This window comes from Arachis ipaensis, chromosome B3 (assembly GCF_059453495.1).
Source record: "Arachis ipaensis isolate K30076 ecotype BB chromosome B3, ASM5945349v1, whole genome shotgun sequence".
Lineage (NCBI taxonomy): Eukaryota > Viridiplantae > Streptophyta > Magnoliopsida > Fabales > Fabaceae > Arachis > Arachis ipaensis.
In genome coordinates, this window is record NC_142438.1 from 47773931 (window position 1) to 47789411 (window position 15481).

At 40.0% G+C, this 15481-nt stretch overlaps 1 pseudogene; it reads left to right on the plus strand.

Annotated features, from left to right (window-relative positions):
- Window positions 1-3648: 3648 nt before the first annotated feature.
- LOC148570533 (uncharacterized) lies at window positions 3649-5958 on the plus strand (annotated as a pseudogene).
- Window positions 5959-15481: the final 9523 nt, after the last annotated feature.

Here is a 15481-nt window from a genome sequence, read left to right on the forward strand (position 1 = left end):
TTGAGAACCCTTAGTGGTCAATTTGATAACCATTGACACTAGCCTACTACTAAGTTAATTAGTAGCCAGGTTAGGGCTTATGGATTGATGTTGACCAAGCCATTTGATGTACTTCAAGTATAGAAGTAAACTTAATGAGCTTGGTTCCTCACAATTGTCAAGATATAGTTATTAGACAAGGATAGTGATCCCAAGTCCTATGCCTAGCCAAGAGTTGCTTTTATTATTCATATTTGAAACCCAAAAATCTCAATTGCTTAATCCTAATTATAGTTACTTGTCTAGTTTTAGAGTAGAATCATATTGGATGTTCTCTTATTAGTTTGAAATGGCTCATGCCTTGGTTTAGTTACTTGATTTAGTTTCTTGCACTTTAAGATTTCTTGCTTGATTAGTCTATTAGTTAATTTCTTGATCATGACTTCCAGTCCCGGAATTCTAACCAATGTTGATGTACATGTTTGCCCATTCCTTGTGAGACGACTCGGGGTTTGAATACTTTGGTTACTTTTATTGGGGTTGAACTTTGTGACAACCAAAATCCTTTAAATTTTGATTCGAGGATTATTTGTCGGTTGAGAGCTATACTTGCAACGTGAACATTTTGTGAAATTCTTACCGACGATAGTCAACGCTATCAAAATTTTTGGCACCGTTGCCGGGGAATGGTTGCAACGTATGCCTTGACATTGGTTATGTGAATATGTGAATAGTGTAGATAGTTTACTTGCTTTCAATACCTAGTTGTAGTTTAGATTTCTTTTATGCATGTGCTATGACTTCCAAGTTTGATGACTCGGTCTCAACCGAACTTTATTTTAGCCGAGCTTGACCTTGAGATTGAAAGAACTTTGTTACATACTCGGCAAGCTAAATGACGGTTGGACTATATGGCTAGTACTTTGGCCTCTCTTGAAGAACATACCGAATCACTAGATGGCACCGAGAGTGACTTGGAGTCTGCTACTTCCTATTCTTTTGTTGGCACCACTAATACTTCTTTGCATCCTGATGACAAGTCATCTTAGCCTAGTTTCACTAGCCTTTTTCTTTTGTTTTCAATTGAATTATACACTTTCTTGAGCCAAAAGCAAGCCAATTTGGTAGATTTTCATGTTTCCTTTGATTTAATCAACCATGTATGAATTCATGCCATTTCATGAGGTTTTATGCTATAAATGTCACATATTATGAAAGAATGAATATCTCATGATTTTGAGCATAGCTTTGATGTGTTTGGTTGATTAATGATAGGTGAAGAAAGCTTGGAGAAAGGTTGATGCAAGAAGGAATGGCTAGGAGGAATGACTTGAGTCTTGAATTAATTATGAACCAGGAAGCAAAAGCTGGAGCAAAAGTTAGCCCCTAACTTTTTGGCTAACTTTTGGGCAAAAACTGGAGCAAAAGTTAGCCCCTAACTTTTTGGCTAACTTTTGGGCAAAAGTTGGAGCAAAAGTTAGCCCCTAACTTTTTGGCTAACTTTTGGCATGAAAAACACTCCCTGGATGCACCAAAAGTTTGCACCAACGTTAGCCCCTAACTTTCTGGCTAACGTTGGCGCTTGAAAAACTCCCTGGGCTAGCAAAAGTTTGCGCCAACGTTAGCCCCTAACTTTCTGGCTAACGTTGGCGCCATGAATAACTAAGGGGAGGCCAACGTTGGAGCAAAAGTTAGACCCCTAACTTTTGCCCCAACGTTGGTATCAGCAAAACAAGGGTGCTGATGTGAAAAGTTGGAGCAAAAGTTAGACCCTAACTTTTACTCCAACTTTCACTCAAGCTTTCATGATTCCAACCCGGTTCAATTCAGTTCTTCTCCAAACTCCAAGAGCAATCAACCAAGGCCTCTCTCAACCCAATTCCACCAAGAGCAAAGGCCCAATTGAAGGCTTGAAGACCATTTGAAGAAAGTGTATAAATAGATTAGAATTTAAGTTTTAGAGGAGCTTTTTTTAGAATTTTCAGAAGAGCTTTTCTTTGGAGTTTTCATAGAGAGTTTTCGGAAAGCTTTTGGTGTTGAGTGAATTTTAATTTCTAAGTCTCGGGGAAGGAGAATTGAATTTCCTTCCTCTTAGTTTTCTTGTTTTGAATTTCAATTACAATTGTCTTGGATCTTGGGTTGGAGAATTGAAGAAATTCTGTTTCAATCTCATCCTAAGACCTCTCTGCTTTATTTTACTGCACAATTGAATTCGGTTTCGGTTAATTGCTTTTCATCTACTTTCTTTGCAATCTACATTTCCTTTGCAATTGTTCTTGTTGGATCTAGGAAGGCATTGAGATCTAGACTTGGTTTTCTAGTCTCTTGGGTCCTGAGATCCAGATTTCCCAATTCCCATTCCCTGTTTACTGTTTTCATGCTTATTTACATTTCTGTTTTAAGATCCGGTTTGATTCAAGACATCCTTTACTTCTCTGTTTGTTGCAATTTACTTTTCCTTGTTTAATTTCTGCAAATCCAACTCCCAATTCCCTTTACAATTCAAGCCATTTACATTTCTTGCACTTTAAGATTCTGCAATTTACATTTCTTGCGTTCTAAGTTTCTGCCATTTAATTCCTTGCTCTTTAAGATTCAGCATTTTAAATTCCAGTTCTCTTTAATTTCATGCAATTTACCCATGTCCTTTACTTCCTATGCAATTTCAATTCTGCAAATCACAAATCTCTCAACCAAATCTTGATTCGCTTGACTAAATCAACCACCAAACTAAAATTGCTCAATCCTTCAATCCCTGTGGGATCGACCTCACTCACGTGAGTTATTATTACTTGATGCGACCCGGTGCACTTGCCGGTTAGATTTGGGTGTTTTGGAGAAATTCGTTTCTCCGCGAAAATATCCCATCAAGTTTTTGGCGCCGTTGCCGGGGATTGAATTAGATTGACAATGATTAAGTGAGGTGGTGATCTAGATCTAGCATTTTTATTTTCTGTTCCTTTAATTTTCAATTAACCCACTAACTGTTTGAATTTTTGCTTAAGCTAACTAAAACTTCATTCTAGCAATAGATTGAAGTGTCACTGGTTTGTGTGTTTCTTATGTTCTGCTTGTATGTCAGGTACAAGAAGAAATACACCCATCTTTCATGAACAAGACGAAAGAACTCTTAGAAGGTTAAGAAGAGCTGAAAGAGGGAAAAATATTGTTGGAGAAGAGGAATCAGAAGAAGAATTCCAAGATATGGAGGAACATTCAACCAATCCACCAGGTGGAGTAGACAATAACAATAACAATCCACCCCAGAGGAGAGTTTTAGCTTCCTATACTTTTGCAAATCCTAGACATTGTGGAAGTAGCATCTTAACTCCAAATGTTAATGCAAAAAATTTTGAACTAAAGCCACAACTCATCACTTTGGTTCAAAACAATTGCTCTTTTGGTGGAGGACCACTTGAAGATCCGAACCAACACCTATCCACCTTCTTGAGGATTTGTAACACTGTTAAAACTAATGGTGTGCCTCCTGACAGCTACAAGCTATTGCTATTCCCATTTTCTCTCAGAGACAAGGCCACTCAATGGTTGGAATCCTTTCCAAGAGACATCATCAACAATTGGGATGATCTGGTAACCAAGTTTCTTGCCAAATTTTACCCACCTCAAAGGATCATAAGGTTGAAGACTGAGGTACAAACATTTACACAAATGGAGGCTGAACCCATCCATGAGGCATGGGAGAGATACAAAGCTCTAATCAGGAAATGTCCTCCTGAAATGTTCACTGAGTGGGATAAGCTGCAGAATTTCTATGAGGGCTTAACATTGAAATCTCAAGAAGCTTTGGATCATTCAGCTGGAGGTTCCTTGCAACTCATGAAAACTGCAGAGGAAGCTCAAAATCTCATTGATATGGTGGCTAACAACCAATATTTCTTTGCTCATCAAAGAAACCGCCAACCATCACAAAGAAGAGGAGTAATGGAGCTAGAAGGAGTGGACTCAATCTTGGCTCAAAACAAGATGATGCAGCAGCAAATTCAACAACAATTTGAGCAAATGGCCAAGAGGATTGATAGTCTCCAAGTTGCAGCAGTTAACATTAGCCAACCATCAACCACATGGGGACAGAATGAAGAAACTCAAGAAGAACAACAACAAGAGCAAGTACAGTATATGCACAACCAAGGACCAAATGAAGTGTATGGTGATACATACAATCCATCCTGGAAAAACCACCCAAACCTCAGATGGGGAGATAATCACACCCAAAATCAACAACCATGGCAGAGAAACTCAAACCAAAACAACCCAAGAAGCAACCAAAACCACAACCAGCAGCAAACTAACCAGAACCCCTACAGAAAAACTCAAAACAACTACCCCAACCCCAACCAGTACCAATCCAATAACCAACCCACCAACCAAAATGCCTACCATCCACCACCCACATCTCATAACCCACCTCAAGTATCACCTGAAGCCCAGAGAATCACTAACTTGGAGGCCGTGATAGACAAAATGTTGAAACACCAGGAAATGACAACCAAGAATCATGAAGCATCCCTGAAGAGCCTAGAGAGACAGATGGGGCAAATCTCCAAGCAGATTTCTCTTGAGAGACCCTCAAGCTCTCTGCCGAGTGACACGATTCCAAATCCTAAGGAAGAATGCAAGGCGATACAATTAAGGAGTGGGAGAACATTGATGAGCAATAATGATACTATAAAGAAGCAAGCAGAGAGCAGCAAAAGTGCAATGGAAGATGAAGAGCAAACAAAGGCAGATAAAGACAAGGATCAAGTTGTGATGCCAAGCAAGAGCACTGAGAAACTCAAAGAGAAGGACAACCAGCCACACGGTTCAACAGAAGTGACTCAGGGACAGCAGCAAATAGGAAAGAGCATCACACCTCCACTGCCATATCCCCAGAGGTTCAACAAAGAAACCAAGGACTAGCATTTTCACAAGTTCCTTGAGACTTTCAAAAAGCTGGAAATCAATATTCCTTTTGCTGAAGCACTTGAGCAAATGCCTCTGTATGCCAAGTTTTTGAAGGAGCTTATCAACAAGAAAAAAAGTTGGGATGAGAAGGAAACCATACTGCTCACTGAGGAATGCAGGGCTTTGATTCAAAAAGGGTTTCCCCCTAAGCTTGAAGATCCAGGGAGCTTTTGGATACCTTGCACCATTGGGGAATTAACCATCACTAAAGCAATGTGCGATCTAGGAGCAAGTATCAACTTAATACCATCCTCCTTGGTAAAAAAGCTGCATATAGAGGAAGTTAAACCAGTACAAATATCTCTAGAGCTAGTAGATAAGTCAACAGTATACCCCAGGGGTATGATTGAAAACCTTCTGGTCAAGGTGGACAATTTCATATACCCTGCAGATTTTGTGGTTCTAGATTCAGAAGGGGATGATGGTGACTCTATTATTCTGGGAAGGCCATTGTTGGCCACTGCTAGAGCTATCATAGACATAGAGGAAGGAGAATTAACTCTCAGAATGCATGATAAGAGTGTCACTCTGAAGGTGTTACCAGAAGCACAGTTTGGTAATGAGAAGAAAAACTGTATGGAACTTGACAAAGAAAAATCTCAGTTAAAGGAAGAAAGCAACAAGGCAATTCACAACAACATCCCAAGGCAAAAGATTGTGTAAACTGATGAAGAAGTCCAAGAGAATATTGGAGTATTAGCCACTGAAAGGATGAAAGATCCCCAAGGTAAGCCTACGGCCAGAAAAGAAAGGTCAACGAAAGAAAGGATGAAACGCAGAAACAAAACAAAAAGGGGTTGGAAGAACAGGAAGATTCCAATAGAGGGGCTTTCCAAAGGTGACAAAGTGCAATTAATATATCAACAACTGGGGGCAAGCCGACAGACTGATGACTATTACAATGTCAGCAACATATTCTCGTTGGAACATGCTGAAATTGAACACCAGAGAACAAAGAGGAGGATCACAGTCAGGGGAGACAAGTTGAGGCACTACAACCCTCAACCACCATAAAAGAAACCTCCAATGTCAAGCTAGTGACAATAAAAGAGCGCTCCATGGGAGGCAACCCATGATTTAAGATTTATGTCATTTCAAATTCAATAAGTTATGATCATCTGAGCATGAAATTTATTTTCATAGACGTACTCAATGAATGCATGCAAAATTTTTTTTCATATGCTAAGACTTCTAAAGTTTGGTGTGCCTTCAAGCACACCAAACCAGTGTTGCAAACATTTTCATACTATATGCCTAGCATATGACCAAACACTAAGTTTGGTATTTCTCTTCTCATGAAAAAAAAAATCATGCATCAATGATCATACATTATCTCTTACTGAGACTTTTCAATTAAAAAGAAATCATACTCTATGATGTAGGCATCAATTGTGATTTAATACTAGCATCTCACATTTATCCCTTAAGCAAGATACAAGTTTGGTGTTCACCAAACTTTGATGCACGGATTTAGGGGCACAATTGATCCTTCAAAAAAAAAAAGAGAGAGAAAAAGGAAAATTATGATGAAAACATCTCTTATAAACATTTGACCAAGAATGATATTGGGATTTCATTTTTACTAGTTAGAGGGAGAACCACATATTTTTAACTATATGACCAAACATTAAGTTTGGTGTCCTCCAAGGAAAGTCACGGTTCAAATGGATATAAGGAATGATAATTCATATAGTGTTAATGAAAAGAAGCACTATTGCCACGGTTTAATATAGCTAATGTGTGTTGTCTTGTTGTGATGACTAGATGGTCAAAGAACACTTTATGAAAGAGACAAGACAAAGGAAAGCATAGCATGAGGACAAAATCTCATCACATGCTTCAAAAAGAGAATCTGCCACTCCTTGAGATGATCACGGCAAAGACAATTGAAGAAGCAAGCTTTGTCTTCATTCACCCTTACATGCACACCTTTGATTCACATAGTATCTAATTGCATCCTAGCCCTTCATTGTTCATTTAAATAACATACCACCTCCAAGCCATGCATGTGACCGAATCCTTGCACTCCAACCATTTAAACTTCCCTTCATCATTTCTCATCATAACAAGCTCTGCCTCAAATTTCATCTTTCTCCAAGACACACATCAAAATCTCTAACATTCTTCACACTCCCTTTAACCTCAAGAGTCTCAAACAACCAAGTGATCATGGCCTCTTCCTCAAGAACCAAACGAAGAAGAGGGAAAGATCCCATGGTGGAGGAGAGCACCCCTGAATATGACCAATGGAGATTCAAATCTCGATACCATCATATGCAAATTGAATGGATGAATCAGAAGAAGATATATCCAGAAATTCCACTATGGCTGCCGGATGATGGATGCCAAGAAATGAAGGACAAAATTCGAAAGAGGAGGTGGGAGGAACTCATATCACCAATCACCCAAATCAATGCTAATATCATAAGAGAATTCTATGCCAATGTCTCAAGGCTTGACATGAGTGAGGCCCCAACATACAAGAGCTATGTGCGGGGAGTGGAAGTAGATTTTAGCTCGGATGCAATCAAAAAAGTCTTGGGACTAAAATCAGTTCGCTTTAGTGAACCGGGATACCACCAAAGGGTAAATGGTGATCCGGATTATGATGGGATTGCTAGAGATATTTGTATGGAAAACTCAGAGTGGGAAGGAGATGACAAGAATAAATACAAGTATTTGAAGAGAGTTAACCTTACCCCGGAAGCAAAGGGATGGTATGAGTTGTTGAAAAGATCAATTCTGGGCACAGTAAACACCTCATAAGTTAACAAGAATAGAGCTATTATGTTGCATTGCATAATTGTGGGAGGAGAGGTAAAAGTTCATGAAATTCTGGCAAAGGACATTCAAAAGCTGGCTGAGAAGAATTCGGCCGGATCTTGGTTGTACTATCCGAGTACTATTTGGAGGTTGTGTGCAAAGGCTAAATATCCAATGGAAGAGGAGAATCCAATGTGGTTAAGCCAAGGCATGCCTATAACCATTGAAAGAATGATGATGCCCCCTGAAGCACATCAAGGCCGAAGACCACATGGAAGAAGGGAAAGAGAGGAACCAATGGAGGGAGAAGAATTACAAGAGGAAGAAGAGCCACAAGAGGAGGAGGAACAGCAGCACACTCCTCTACATAACAATCTGGACATGACTCAAATGCAGGAAGCAATTGGAAGATTATCACAACAGTACATGAGAATTCAAGAAAGGCAAGAGGAATATCATTCACTATACATGAAAAACCAACAAGCACAAGAAGAACGGGAGCTAAGAATGATGAACAAACAAAGTGAATTCGAGTCAAGATTCCTTGTGATGCAAGAAGAACATGCTTTTCAATCTCATGAATCATTTGGAAAGTTGGAACAAATGCAAGCTGAAAATTTGAGGGCTCTCAAAGAGTTCACAACACTCCAAGATGCAAGATATGAAGTCCAAGCCGACTACAACATAAATAGTCAAATCAAGCTGAACTATATTGGAGAGCATCTGCACAACATGGATCCAGCTTTTCCAACCTTTGATGAATTCTTCAAAAGGAGAAGTGAGATAGAAGTAAGCAATGCAATGAAGCTTGAAGATAGAGTAGAGGAAGCAATGAATAGAGCTGGGTTCTGGCGGGATCAACAGACAACAGACATGGACACAGGGAACACCAGCAACCAGGTGTATGAAAGAAGAAAGAAAAAGCATGACAAATAAAAGGTGGACTTGCTCCTTGTTCAACACTAAGAAAGCATGCATTGTGTCTGTTTTAAGTGGTCCTTGCATCTTTAAGTAGTTGTCATAATTAATAGTCTTTGCATTTTGTTTGTTTCTCTTAGAATAAGTAAGCTAGTCTATGTGTGTGCTTGTGTGTTTACTTTACTGAACAAAAAGCATGCTTTGTCCCCTGCATTTTCAATTCAATAAAAGAAATATTTGAATGAGAAGTGAGATAGTTCTCTGTTAGATAGAAGTAAAATAAAAGTAAGTGGTGGTATGTGTGTGATTGTTTAATAGCTCACCTTTAATGAATAAGAACACTAGGATGTCTCCTCTTAAGTAGAAAGTAGCTACTATCTATGAATCTCAATTGAATAAGAATCCTTGGTTAGAAAGAAAAACAAAAAGAAAGAAAAAAAAAAGGGGAGAAAAAGAAATAGCCAAGAAGTGGCCGAACAAAAGAAAAACAAAAAGAAACAAAGCTAGACACCAATAGCTTGAACCTTAGAATATATGCCTGTGGTGTCTTTGTATTAGGATCTGCTTGGATTATTAAGCTCTTTGGAGTGCATCAACACTTGATGACTTGGGTTAACTAACCCGGGATCATCAGCTGAAAGTCCACTATCAAGAGCAACCTAATTACAAGGCATTTAGTAGCCCAAAGAGGTGCTGGGCATCAATGTTCTAAGAAGGAATGTGAGCCAAGTGTCTATAGTGAATAATGTGTCAAGTATAAAGAAAAGGAAATGAACTTGCTACACATGACACTCAAATAAAGCTCATGAACAAGATAATAGCCAAGGATAAAGGAATAATGAGAGGTCATAGCAGTATGTTACTTGAAGCTTGAAAGAGGCTTTCTAGGCTTAAGAGTCAATAAGAGGTGAGTGTGTACATATCCACATAAAACCCCATGAACTATCAATAACACTCTACTAGCATGAACATCCTCTTCCATTTCATTCTTTCTTCTCAATAAATCATTTCTTGCTTGGGGACAAGCAAGCTTTAAGTTTGGTGTTGTGATGACAAGTCATCTTAGCCTAGTTTCACTAGCCTTTTTCTTTTGTTTTCAATTGAATTATGCACTTTCTTGAGCCAAAAGCAAGCCAATTTGGTAGATTTTCATGTTTCCTTTGATTTAATCAACCATGTATGAATTCATGCCATTTCATGAGGTTTTATGCTATAAATGTCACATATTATGAAAGAATGAATATCTCATGATTTTGAGCATAGCTTTGATGTGTTTGGTTGATTAATGATAGGTGAAGAAAACTTGGAGAAAGGTTGATGCAAGAAGGAATGGCTAGGAGGAATGACTTGAGTCTTGAATTAATTATGAACCAGGAAGCAAAAGCTGGAGCAAAAGTTAGCCCCTAACTTTTTGGCTAACTTTTGGGCAAAAGTTGGAGCAAAAGTTAGCCCCTAACTTTTTGGCTAACTTTTGGCATGAAAAACACTCCCTGGATGCACCAAAAGTTTGCACCAACGTTAGCCCCTAACTTTCTGGCTAACGTTTGCGCTTGAAAAACTCCCTGGGCTAGCAAAAGTTTGTGCCAACGTTAGCCCCTAACTTTCTGGCTAACGTTGGCGCCATGAATAACTAAGGGGAGGCCAACGTTGGAGCAAAAGTTAGACCCCTAACTTTTGCCCCAACGTTGGTATCAGCAAAACAAGGGTGCTGATGTGAAAAGTTGGAGCAAAAGTTAGACCCTAACTTTTACTCCAACTTTCACTCAAGCTTTCATGATTCCAACCCGGTTCAATTCGGTTCTTCTCCAAACTCCAAGAGCAATCAACCAAGGCCTCTCTCAACCCAATTCCACCAAGAGCAAAGGCCCAATTGAAGGCTTGAAGACCATTTGAAGAAAGTGTATAAATAGATTAGAATTTAAGTTTTAGAGGAGCTTTTTTTAGAATTTTCAGAAGAGCTTTTCTTTGGAGTTTTCATAGAGAGTTTTCGGAAAGCTTTTGGTGTTGAGTGAATTTTAATTTCTAAGTCTCGGGGAAGGAGAATTGAATTCCCTTCCTCTTAGTTTTCTTGTTTTGAATTTCAATTACAATTGTCTTGGATCTTGGGTTGGAGAATTGAAGAAATTCTGTTTCAATCTCATCCTAAGACCTCTCTGCTTTATTTTACTGCACAATTGAATTCGGTTTCGGTTAATTGCTTTTCATCTACTTTCTTTGCAATCTACATTTCCTTTGCAATTGTTCTTGTTGGATCTAGGAAGGCATCGAGATCTAGACTTGGTTTTCTAGTCTCTTGGGTCCTGAGATCCGGATTTCCCAATTCCCATTCCCTGTTTACTGTTTTCATGCTTATTTACATTTCTGTTTTAAGATCCGGTTTGATTCAAGACATCCTTTACTTCTCTGTTTGTTGCAATTTACTTTTCCTTGTTTAATTTCTGCAAATCCAACTCCCAATTCCCTTTACAATTCAAGCCATTTACATTTCTTGCACTTTAAGATTCTGCAATTTACATTTCTTGCGTTCTAAGTTTCTGCCATTTAATTCCTTGCTCTTTAAGATTCAGCATTTTAAATTCCAGTTCTCTTTAATTTCATGCAATTTACCCATGTCCTTTACTTCCTATGCAATTTCAATTCTGCAAATCACAAATCTCTCAACCAAATCTTGATTCGCTTGACTAAATCAACCACCAAACTAAAATTGCTCAATCCTTCAATCCCTGTGGGATCGACCTCACTCACGTGAGTTATTATTACTTGATGCGACCCGGTGCACTTGCCGGTTAGATTTGGGTGTTTTGGAGAAATTCGTTTCTCTGCGAAAATATCCCATCACATCCCACAAGGGAACCATACATGGCGGAGCCACGCCGAATCACCTTGCATGAGCAAGGAGCTCTGGATATCATACTCCAACCTTTGCAAGCAAGGTATCCCAATATTGACCCAAATTTTGAGTTGAAGAATAGCTTGATAAATCTACTCCCCAAGTATCATGGGCTTCCGAGTCAAGACCCCATCCGACATCTAAGAGATTTTCAAGTTGCCTTGTTCCACGGCTCGAAGACATAGAGCCGATGAGGTGGCTATTATGGTTTTTTCCTTTCCCTTCTCCCTTGAGGGGCAAGCGAAAATGTGGTTTTATTCACAACCGGATGAGATTGTAACCAATTGGGATTTCTTGAGAAGAAAGTTTCTAGACAAGTTCTTCCCGCCGGAGAAGACCGATTATATCCAGAAGGAAATCTCGGGTATAATGCAAAAGGACCAAGAGAGTTTGTATGAGTATTGGACTAGGTTCAAGAGGCTATTGGAATCTTGTCCACACCATAGATTGGACACTCATTTGCTTATCAGTTATTTTACCGGAGGTCTTTGTGCGGAAGATAGAAAATTGCTCACCGCCGCTAGTGGTGGTTCTCTTTCCAAAAACAAGACGGCGGGAGAAGCTTGGAGCTTGATAAATGATGTTGTTAAGGCTACACAACATATAAGAGTAAGGAGCAACCCTCTCAAGGGTGTGGCGGAAGCATCCCCTTCCGAAACAAGCTTAACCAAGGTGCTTGGGGATATGACCAATATCCTTACGGAGATACAAAAGGAACAAAAGGCATTCTACTCCATCCAAGCCATCCAAGCCCCACCCCATGTTCCTCAACTTGAAGGTCCTCCTAGAATTTGTGATTTATGCTCTAGCACTACACATTACACCGATCAATGCCACCAAATTCAAGAGGAGTATGCCTTTGCCGGGGCCAATGTGAATTATAGCAACCGTCCACCCTACCCCCCTCAAGGCCAAAATAACTACTCTCATGGCAATAATCACAATCAAGGGTGGAGGGATAATGCACAAGGGGGCAATCAAAATCAAATATGGAACAATTCTTCTTCTCACTACAACAACAACCAATCTTCATCTCAATACTACCATAACAACAACAACTACCAAGCTAACCAAAATCACCATAACCAAGCATCCCATCAGAACCAAAACAACTATACCAAGTACCAAGCACCACATCAAAGACAACAATCCAACCAATCCTCCTCCTCTTCCACCAACCAAGTTGATGAACTTAGAGCTACTATGGAAAAATAGGAAGAGAATAACAAGGCTCAATTTAATACCTTGAGTGCGCAATGTGGTAGCATGAGTGCTCAAATAGCCAATCTCACCGATATGATTTCAAAGTTGGCCATGTCTTCCTCAAACAACAACACCAACCAACCTTCAAGCTCTTCTAATCTTTCATCCCAACCCCTTCCAAACCCAAAGGGCAGTCTCAACGCCATCACTCTGCAGTCAGGAACTACATTGGAGGAGATACCTCCTAGGGTCATGGAAGACATTCATGAGGAAGAAGTGGTTGTTAAAGTTCCACATGAAGAAGAGGAGGTAGACATAAGGCACGAGGAAGGAGAAGCAAGCCTTAAGGAACCCAAGAGGAAGGCTATAGTAGATGAGTCTATTCATATCCCATTCCCTTCCATGGTAAAGAAGGCCAAGATGACTCCGGAGTTTGATTTAAACATGCTTCAAGTATTCAAGAAGGTTGAGGCAACCATCCCACTCCTTGATGCTATTCAACAAATTCTGAAGTATACAAAATTTTTAAAAGACCCGTGCACACACAAGGATAGGATAGGTGAGTTGGAGACATTGTCATTGGGTAGTTCTATTTCTTCATTGATGAAGCCTATTCCGGAAAAGTGTGGTGACCCTGGACCATGTTTGGTATCTTGTCATATTAGTGGAGTTGCTTTTCATGACTGTATGTGTGATGTAGGGGCTTGCGTGAGTATCATGCCGCTTTTTATTTTTGCGCGGTTGAATTTAGCTCCATTAAAGAGGTCGGCGGCCAAATTTGCCTTAGTCGACAAGAGTGTGATTACCGTTGTGGGAATAGCGGAAGATGTACTTGTGGCGATCAAGGACTGGGTGTTTCCAGTTGATTTCTATATTCTTGAAATGCCTCCAACAGATAATAGAAGCTCTTCCTCTATTTTGCTTGGTAGACCCTTCTTGAAGACCTCTAAATTCAAATTAGATGCTTTCACTGGCACGTACTCTTTTGAGGTAGGAGACAAGAATATCAAGTTTAATTTGGAAGAAGCCATGAGACACCCTCCCGAAGAGCATTCTGTTCTCCGATGTGATGTAATCAATGAGGTGGTAGTAGAGGTAGGAAGAAAGGACCACAACAAGTTGTGCTACCCTATTGTTGAAAAGACGAATGACCAAGAGGGTGAACAAGACAAGGTTGTTAAGAATGAGCTCCCGGAGCTTGATGAAAAGTGTTCCGAGGGTTACCTGAAACTGGAGGTCGATCTCGGATGAGATCTTTGGTACTGGTCGGAGATGACGTGTCCGGCTGGCTGGTGGCGGCCGGAGTTGTTGTGTCCGACTTGTTGGACTTGCTGCACTGCTGATCCTTGTCCACCGGAGGGTGGGGGTACCTGCAAAAGACTCCGACGCTTAAGTTAGCACGGATATTAAGCAGGTTTTATGTAGAATCAGAGTATGAGTTATACCTGGGTGCTCCAGTGTATTTATAATGGTGAAATGTGACCTTTGGATAAGATAAGTTAGTTATCTTATCTTATCTTTATCTTTTGGGTTGAGGTCAGCGTATCTTCAACGGAACCGCCCTTCTCTGTAGGCCTGAACGACCTTTGGATTTGGGTCGTATTCCTTGAATTGGGCCCTTTTTGGGCTTTCCTGTCGATTTGGCCGAGTTCTTCGTAAAGAAGTCGGTCCGCTTGACCTAAGAAGGTCGGTCGCTTTATTACTGAACATCCCGGTTCGGACAGCTCGACCCAGGGTATGAACAGTGCCCCTGCTTGAGCTCGGTCTTCTTTTTGAGGTCGAGTTCTTGACTTCGGTCTTTCTTCAGTGAAGCCGATCTCAAGCATTTTGTCGATTCCTTTGTAGAAGCTTTTGAATGTAGAACATTTTCCTCTAAAAGCGCACGCTTTTATATCGGCGCTTCGGGAATGTGCGAGGGTTTAATGCCTTTTAATTTTAGCATTAATTGCCCCGTTTCCTTTTGGCTCTTTATTTTGATTTTGAAAACCCAGAAATGGTTTCTCTTCTTTCGCCCTTTTCGTAACTTCTTCGCATTTTTCCCTTCATTCTCTCGCTTTCAACTTTTCTTTGTGTTGTGGCGTTTGTTTGATTTTTCTGAAGCCTCTGCCTGGAGTTCGTAGTTTCGCGTTTCAGCCCAGCAACGTTTTCTTTTGCTCGTGTCCTTTCTTTTGCTTCGAGGTAGTGATTTCCAGATTTCGCCGTCCCTCTTCACCTTCCCTGAAGTCTGCTACCTTTTCAGGTTGGTACTAACTTTCTTGCTTCTTTCACGGCTTCATCTTTAGTTTTTTGGTGAAGCTTTTGCTTTTTCATGTTTTGAAAGTTTGAACCTTTTCGTGATTTTGCATTTGTTTGTCGCTGTAAATGCGTTTTTCTTGGCTTTCTTTTGTGTGTTCCTCTGGTATTTCCGTCGAGGCTTTATACGGTTTTTGTTTGTTGCTTCTGATTTTTTACTATCTGATAGAAACTCTGCATTCGTTCCTTGCTTTGCTTGATTTCTTTTTGTCGCATTTCTCAAAAGTTCGTATCTTTGACGATTTCCATTTGGCGTGTTTTGATGTTTTGGGAATGCTTTTTGCTTGGTTGACTGTGATGACTTATGCTTCTGGAAATGCTTGCTTGTTTGAAGTCTTTTTCTTGTTTGAAAGGTGCTGGGGTGAGAGCTGTAGATTTTCCTGGAAACCTCGCTTTGTTACTGCCTCCAAAGGATGCCCCAATATTTTTGGTTTGAGTCTTGGGGTTTTCCTTTTCTGTGTGTTCACCTGC